Source organism: Argiope bruennichi, chromosome X2 (genome assembly GCF_947563725.1).
Source record: "Argiope bruennichi chromosome X2, qqArgBrue1.1, whole genome shotgun sequence".
NCBI lineage: Eukaryota > Metazoa > Arthropoda > Arachnida > Araneae > Araneidae > Argiope > Argiope bruennichi.
In genome coordinates, this window is record NC_079163.1 from 137,809,020 (window position 1) to 137,817,482 (window position 8,463).

At 29.6% G+C, this 8,463-nt stretch overlaps 1 protein-coding gene across 2 annotated transcripts in view; it reads right to left on the reverse strand.

Moving 5' to 3' along the window:
- LOC129960613 (uncharacterized) overlaps positions 1-3,642 on the reverse strand; it is a 43,704-nt gene extending 40,062 nt beyond the window's left edge. For both annotated transcript variants that reach the window (XR_008783639.1, XM_056074149.1), the window contains exon 1: positions 3,577-3,642. The gene's annotated coding sequence lies outside the window, so the exon portion shown is untranslated. The remainder of the gene's footprint in view (positions 1-3,576) is intronic.
- Positions 3,643-8,463: the final 4,821 nt, after the last annotated feature.

Consider the following 8,463-nt stretch of genomic DNA (forward strand, 5'->3'; position numbering starts at 1 on the left):
ACTTCATTGTTTGAAAAAAGCGTAGCTAGAAGAATCGAATTTGATGACCTAATTCAAAATTTGCTGAATGAAAAGACAAAAAATACAGGTGGATAGAGCCTTGAAGACGAAAGGTAGGCAAATGAGTTTTCATTAAACTATATAATAACGGTAATCATAAACTTGGTCATTAACTATTATTCTGAAAATAGATTTGACATTGAACATTTAATCTGGCTTATTAATAAAAAGACGTTATTCTTATTCATAAAAAATTTGTTTCACAAAATAATTAACACTATATCCTCTAATTAATTGCATAAAAAATAGTTTCTTCTATAAATTTTATTTTATACTAGTCCAGAACCTACAGCTATGTCATTGCTTTATTTGCAAGAAGGAAAAAAAAAGATTTTCCTTTAACAGTTTTTGTATCTTCAGTATAAAGTCTCCATGCAAGCACTTAGCAATTATTCAATAATAAAAAAGACATGCTATAACGGTAATTTTTAAAATTTATTATAGTCCTTACACAATTCATTGTATTTTAATAGCAATTTCAGAATTGTAAGAATAGAAAAAAATTGCATACAAATGTGATACAAATTTGTACAAATAAAAGGATATTTCAAGCTAAACAGTTTTGCAAACACTTATCTATATACTTATAATAAAGCTCTATGTGTGTGTGCGCGCGCTCGCTCTACAGGTCAGACCGTTCGACCAACAGCCACCAAATTTGGCATGTGTATGCTTTGAAGGCTGGGAATGGGAAACCTCGGAGCAATTTTTGAATTTTTAATTAGAATTTTAATTAAACATTAAGCGCAATTTCAGTGTTTTTCTGCAATAATGTCCGAAAATATTACAGCACAAAATTTTTGCATCAAATTAATGTTCAAAAGATTATCTTTGTAATAATACCAATAAATTAATAAATAATAAAATAAATACCAACTTATAAATTAAGTTTCGATTTTCAACGAATTTTTTTTAATATATTTCTCACGAAATAATAATAAAACTTAATCTGGAAAGGGAATGGGAAAAAATAAGGGGAAAATTCTTAAGGGTAAAATTAGCTTTTATCAACGTGTTGCTATCACATTGAGAAATAAATCCACAATTATTGCAAATTAAACATACAAAAGTGCAATTTTCAGCACATATCTGTATGAAGTGAAAAAAATTTGAATTATAATATTTTCTAAAAAATAAAAATGGAGGAAAAGTTTTTTTATGATCTTTTACAACATCTAGATTATTAATTCAATTGAAACCGTTTAATTTAAGGTAAGCATAGTTCAATGTATAAATAATAATAACAATAATCATCGCCCATCAGCTAATTTGGGGCATACATCTATTAACAAAATGGTCTAAATCGACTAATTTTTGCAACTTGAGTCAATAAATGCTTCGATGGATTACAAATTTTAAATTTTTACATAGGCCATCTGCCCTTTGAATCATATTTAACAAAATATACTTTAGATACCAATATTTTAAATAAAAATTATTGAACTCCAATCAACTAAATAAATCACTTTTCGATAAAAATTGGCAATTTCAGGCCACTTCATCGACCGTCTTAAAGAAGAAACACTAATCTTCTGCCAGTGTTTCTCAACAGTGATTGGCCTATGATTAGGAAAATGTTGATTGTTCTAAAATTGATATATAGAAATTTCATAAATCAGTCAAATTTGATAGCAGAAGATAGAAATGTTTATTTATCTATTTAAACGTCAAAGTGTAAAGAATACTTGGCAGAATATAACTTCTTAATACAAAAGGACTGTAAAATTTAAACGTATTTATGAAAAAATTATAAAGTTTATTGAAAGAAATAAAATATATTTTTATTTATATCATTTAAATATTTTGAAAGTAGAATTTTACGGTGAATCAGAAATTTTTGTTGAATAACTCTTTAAAATACATAAATTACGAAAACTATTCTGCAGTGACGACTTCAATGCCGAAAGGCTCTGCTTTCATATAAAAAAAAATACATGGTTTCAGTAAAAAAAAAAAAAAAAAAAAAAAAGTTTTATATATTACAGTAATCCCGATTAAATATAGATATTCAGACCACTAGCTCGTTCATTATGTTTTGTCACTTTTACAATTTTATTATTTTTAAGTAATGAAATGAGCAATGAATAATTTAATACATCTACATTCTGAAATTCTCAATCTAAATTCAATAATTCTAAAACTTTCATTGCATCTAATTACCTTCCAACTGCAAATAATCTAATAAAAGAAGGAATGGAATATCAATGGCTGTAGAACTATTTATAAACTTCCATTTAAACAGTCAACAAAATAAATCTTGAATGAGGAGACTCATTGAGAGCATAAGTAGAGTTGCGTCACATTGATGACGCGGAATACAACTAATGAAGCGTTGGGAAGAAGATACTGGAATTATAAATCATTCAATACTATAATTTAAAAGTGAATTATTGTGGCAAATACGAAATTACTTTTCGGGGACCAAATCGCGAAATTGGAAATGTTAATCATCGACTGATACAGATAAAATAAAATGCCTTAAATTTCTTGACATAGTCAAGTTTAAATTACTTTCCGATAATCTGAAGCTTTTCTGTATTATATATATAACATATAAACGAGTAATAATATATATAAAAGAGTAATAATATAAACGATAAATATATAAAACATAATAAACGAGCTATATATAGAATCTTTGAAGTTTTTCGGTTTTTATACGAAATGGAACTATTTATACATTAAGGAAAAAATTTTAAACAAAATTAATGCAAGAAACCTTTTTGTTTTTAAAGCAGAAAATTCCAATAAGCAAAAAGACACAAATATCAACAAATATTTAAAACAGATACGCAAATCGCAGTAGTCTAAAGGACTCAATAAAGTTTATTAAAAATTAAGAACACCAAGAAACACCAAATAAGTTAATATCCATATATATCTTAACTAATATTTATTTCGTGCAGTTTCTCGGTGCTTTATTGTTTTTAGTTCAAAAACGCGTGTCGATCTCGCATTAAACAGAGGTCGGAGGAGCTTTTTAATATGCCATCAGATATGAATGAAGGGAAATTATTTTACAAGAGAGAGCACTAATTTACTAGAAATCTAAGAGCAAGTTGACCGGAGGGATGTAGTGCATTGATTTGACTGGAATTACCATTTGAAATCAAAACCCATAACCGATTATACGGTAATACCGATAAATAAGAATCGGACTGCGGTTTGTTATATCAATAAAAATTATAAACCTACGATTCCGCACGATGCTAAAAAATGCAAAATATCCTTTTAATCAATTGGCACTTAATGGCATGCATCATCATATAAAAACTGGAAATCGAGGAATACAACATTTCAAATATTACATTAACATGAAAAAATGAACTAATTAAAATTGTAAGTTCGAATCAGTTAAAAGCCTTTTAGCTAAACATAGTTGTTCTGAATTACGAAATGGAAAGTAACAAAAATCTACAAAACTATCATTCAGATATAAATATGGAGTATGGATAGCTAATTTCATATCTTGATGAAACTTATTTTGTGAATGAAGGGTGGTTAAATTTTACTTACTTTTACAAATTTTCAAAAATGATGGAATTCAAATTAATTCAAAAATAGCATTAATATAGCACAAAGAATTATAGTAAGAGCACAAACGAACAAAGTCGATTTGCAATAACGAGAATCTTCAAAGTATAAACTTTTTATTCGATTAGAGTAACCCTAACATGAGTAGGGGCATCTTTATTTAATTTTCATCGCCTTGGCTATGATCACATGGCGATAAGAATATGTTTGGAAAAGGCTTTGTTTTCATAGTCTTCGATGGAACTGCACAATCATCAAAATTTGTGATTCATCTGTCTATGAATTCAATAGATTAACACCTGCTTTCTACTATTTCTTTTCGGTTATCAAAGTAAGAAACGTTTGCTAAAATAAATGTTTTATAAATTTTCATCTGCTCTCTTTCATTTCGGAGACATAGTACACGGTTGAACAGTAAATAATTTCTGACTCACAAAATCCAACAATTACAACTTTCGACGATTTTAAAATGGCTACAGTAATTTAAATTTATCAGCTTTAAAATTGCATTTATAATTGTTTCACATGTTAAAAATTAAATTGTCTTTATCATTCAAGTATTAGTTGAATGAACATTTATTTTTGTATAAAAAACGTATAACTTAAATTAGATACATTTGCAAATTGATAGTTTGAAATTAAAAAAAATATCTGAGGTTGAATCCTGACTTCCCGATTTCTAAACGACTACTTCAGCTACAATTCTGATTAGCCACTGAATTGTTAATTTAAGTAATTTTGAAAAATACCCAATCATATTTGTTATTTTCCTACTTAAAAGCCAACCTTCAAATTTTGGGAGAATAAATATTTGTTTTTGCATAAAAAGAAGAGTTAACGAATTACAAATAATTTTGCAAAAAAAAAAAAAAAAAAAAAGTTTTTTTGTCTTTTTTTTAAATTTACCGGCGATACAGACCTCTTGGCGACTACTGTACTAATCGGCTGCTCAGCGTTGGCGACGATTTAATTGTATGTAAGCTAATACAAAAGTTTGAAGTTTATTTTCTAAAAATCGTTTCGCTATTGCGCTTTAATATTTTTATCCTTATATTACAGCTCATCCCGAACTCAATTTTCCAGCCCATGCCCTCCCCTTGTTAGATGTGCAACTCAACATTGGAGATCCAGCTTGCACCGATAGAGTTCGGAATGCTAACCATGCTATAACCATACAAAACCGCCTTGTTTTGAATACGATCAAAAGAAGCAATTAGGAAATAAAAAATATTACAACTTTTTTCAATCAAAGCAAAGTAGTAAATGCTAACCAAATTAATCTTCGTTCCTCAATTGATGTGTCAGAGGTAAGAGGCCGCGGTGGCCTGGTGGTAAGGTCTCGGCTTGTGAAAAGTAGGGTTTCAGGTTCGAGACCCGATTCTACCAAAGAACCGTTGTGTGAGGGGGTCTGTTGCACGTTAAATCCGTCATGCCAAACTTCCTCCCACTGGTGTGGTGTGGTGTGGAGAGGGGGGGTGCTAGCTCAGGAGTCGTCCTCGTCATCTGACCATGGTTCAAAATTACGAGATCCGTCCCAAAATAGCCCTAGTGTTGCTTTACAACGGGACGTTAATATAACTAAACTAAAGTGTCAGAGGTAAGGAGTTGAACAGTTTCGGGCAGACAACAGGATTTTTGGCTATTTCATGTACTATTTCGAAAAGTCGATCGTGAAACTTGAAATAGTTGATCCGAGAAAATTGTTTATGATGTTTACCAACGTTTGAAAAATTCTAGTTCTTGAATAAAAAGTATTGGAATTCGCTAAAGGCAATAATTTCAAAAGGGAAGAAAAAAGGATACGTTAGAATTTTCGTGATTTTATTTTAAATTGCTTAAAATTGTAAAGGTCAACATTTTCTATATAAATTGCTACTTTAAAAGATAGTGTATTTAAGTGTTGATTTTTTTTTTTTTTTTTTTTTTTTTTTTTTCGAAAGAGAAAAATCTTTGTTTTGAGTGTTTTTCTGAAAAGTACGCAATTTGAACCGGAATTTAAGTTTATTAATTTCAAACATCATTATCTCACATTCACATGCAAATTTCCATCCAAAATACGAAAAATACGGCAAAAGAAATCGCTGCTACTACATAGAAACGAAGTCTTTTCGGTGGTTCGAATCCCTCAATTCATAATTGCAGTATTTTCTGCGTTCTTCAACCGTCATGCCCGAACCGGGATTCGAACCCAGGACGCCCAGATCAGGGGGAAGATGCATTATCCCTATGACAGGACGCCGGCTTTTGAAAACTTAAAATTCCAAAATAAATGTTCCATCGAATTATCTTTTAACAGAAAAACTTTCTAAACGGATTAAAAAAAATCGGAGTTTTCATTGTTTTCCAATTCATTTACGAATAATAACTTTCAGGATTAAAAAATAAATAAAAAAAGAGAGGGAGAGAGGGCAATTCCGATCTGAGATCCACTTTGTTTAGCATTTTTCAAACCACCTGCTTGTTTTTAGTCTTCTTTGCTTTCTATTTCCCAGAGTCGGCGTCAAAAATTATCATAAATGCGCGCGCATCACATGGGCAGTTGAATCTTGAAACTTTTTTTCAGTTCGTCGTTCGATGGGAAAGCAAACTGTCAGCGATTCTGTGTTTTATAAAATGGATTATACATTTCAACTTAATAATTTCGTATATAGGCTGACGTTGCTGTTATTTTAACAAAATTCATTCGGTAAGTTTCTTTGCTTTTTTTATGCGTCGGTACTTTTTTGTTTCTTGATTCACTCTTAAAAAAATTATCGTTACGAGCTGTATATTTGTTTCTATGAGCATTTGTTGTAAGTTAAAATTTGAATTGATGTAGTTTATTTTAGTTAAGTTTGATACGTTACTAGTTGTTTGCAGAATGTGTTTATTTTTTTATTTTTTTTTATTTTTTTTATTTTTTTGCATATAAAGTGTCTACATTGATTTCGATTATTATTTGCCTGATTTAAAGGATTGCATGTAATTCGTAATTAGAATGTTTTAATGACCTAAAAATTTTAGATTGATAATAATGGTCTGAGGAAAATGATTAATATTTCTTGCAGAATTTGTTGAAAGTATTGAGATTAAATGAAACGCATAACGCTTTATCGCTTCGCGCTTTTTTAAGCATTTTATAATTTTTTGGCCTGAGTGAAGATTAGTGTGCACCAGCCGATTATCGCCAATATTGCAACCCATCGGATCCCTCTTATAGCAACCGTACTGCTGTTTTGTTTACTACTTTTTGCAATGGTTGAGTTGTACTTAAACTACAATTAAATTATGAAAAATGTTAAATTAAAAATATTAAAAAAATATCGATTAAAGATTTTACTTTTGTTCTTTATTATAATTAAAATTTATTAAATAAAGAAATTTAAGCTTATAATTAAAAGTTATTTTCTTCTTTCTTTTTTGAATGTGAATACGAACAGAAAATATTTATTCTTTTGCAATTTTTAATTGTCAGTATTCGCTTTAAAAAAATCGTCTGCATTCTCACTTTCAAAGACAGCTGCAAATGGAATTCTTCGCAGTTCTCGTAATTCTTTTGGTGTTATAACGGTTGGTTCCCTTCATAATTTGTTATGTCGGGATTATTTTGAACCTGTAGAATGGATGAAGGGCGACTTAAATATGCATACATATATATTTTACGAGTTAATGAAATTAGGAAAGGATGCTTGTTTGAAATTTTGTATTGAGAATGGTTTGATATCGAACCGGCAGAATGGATGGAAGGTGAGTGGAATATATTTTTTTACAAATTGATGAAGGTGGAGAAAGTATGTTTGTTTGAAATTTTGTATGGAGAATGTTCCGATTGCTTATTTCTCCGTTTTTTCTTTTCTCTTGGTTATGTACTGTTTCTGTTTTCCACACAGTCTTTATGTTCAATGTGCTAGCGAAGCTACTAGGTTCCCGCTCCCGCTGCTAGCGAAGCCGTAGGATGTTTTTTTTTAAGTTAAAAAATTCTGCCCGGTGCCATCTACAGATGTTGAAGGCATCTGTAGAAGGCACCGGGCAGTATGAAAAAAAAAAAAAAATGCTTATCAGTAAAAAGTTCTAATTAGATGGCGGGAAATAGTAACCGTAACTGTTCTGCGGAAGTATTTGTTTATTTTGTCCGCCATCTTTATTGGCGACTTGGCATTGTTGGCGCAGCTGGGTGCACACTAAAATTCACTTTTACCAATTTTTTTTTTTTTTTTGATATTTTGAAAATGTTAAAAAATCTGATTTCAAATTTTGATGATGTATTTGAAGCTTCCATATCAGATTTATTTATTTCATGTTCGTAAAGATGACATTTTCGTAATAAATCTTGACCTTAATCCTACAGGTGTGAAATTTCGAATCCACATTTCTATTGATGAATTGCACTACAATTACAGTTACTAGCATTTACAGAATTTTATTTTGGACTTAAGAAAATAACCTTCTGCTGTAAATTGGTGTTAAAGTTCATAGGATCACATTTTTTTTTATGTCATTATTTTCGAGACTTGGGAATGATCGAAAATTTATAGCTTTAATGCATGGAGCTCTTTTTAAAGAATTATCGCGTAAGTTTTTAAGTTAACTAAATAATTAATAAGTTAATAACATTTTTGCATTTGGTCTTTCAATCACTTTTTTTATCGGTATAGTTTGGTGAACACACATTTTCAAATTTTACTTAAAATCAATCAAAAGCTCGGCTAATCAGTGTGAATTCACCGTCTTATTTAAAAACAGAAATAAAATTATATTCAACGAATTTTGATAATTTTTATAAAAGATTATGAAAAGAAATTGATTGAAATTTGTTTATGTATGTAAATTTTATTTATACTAATTTAATATATTATAAAATATTTGAAATGCCAGCCATGCTGTTTGAAG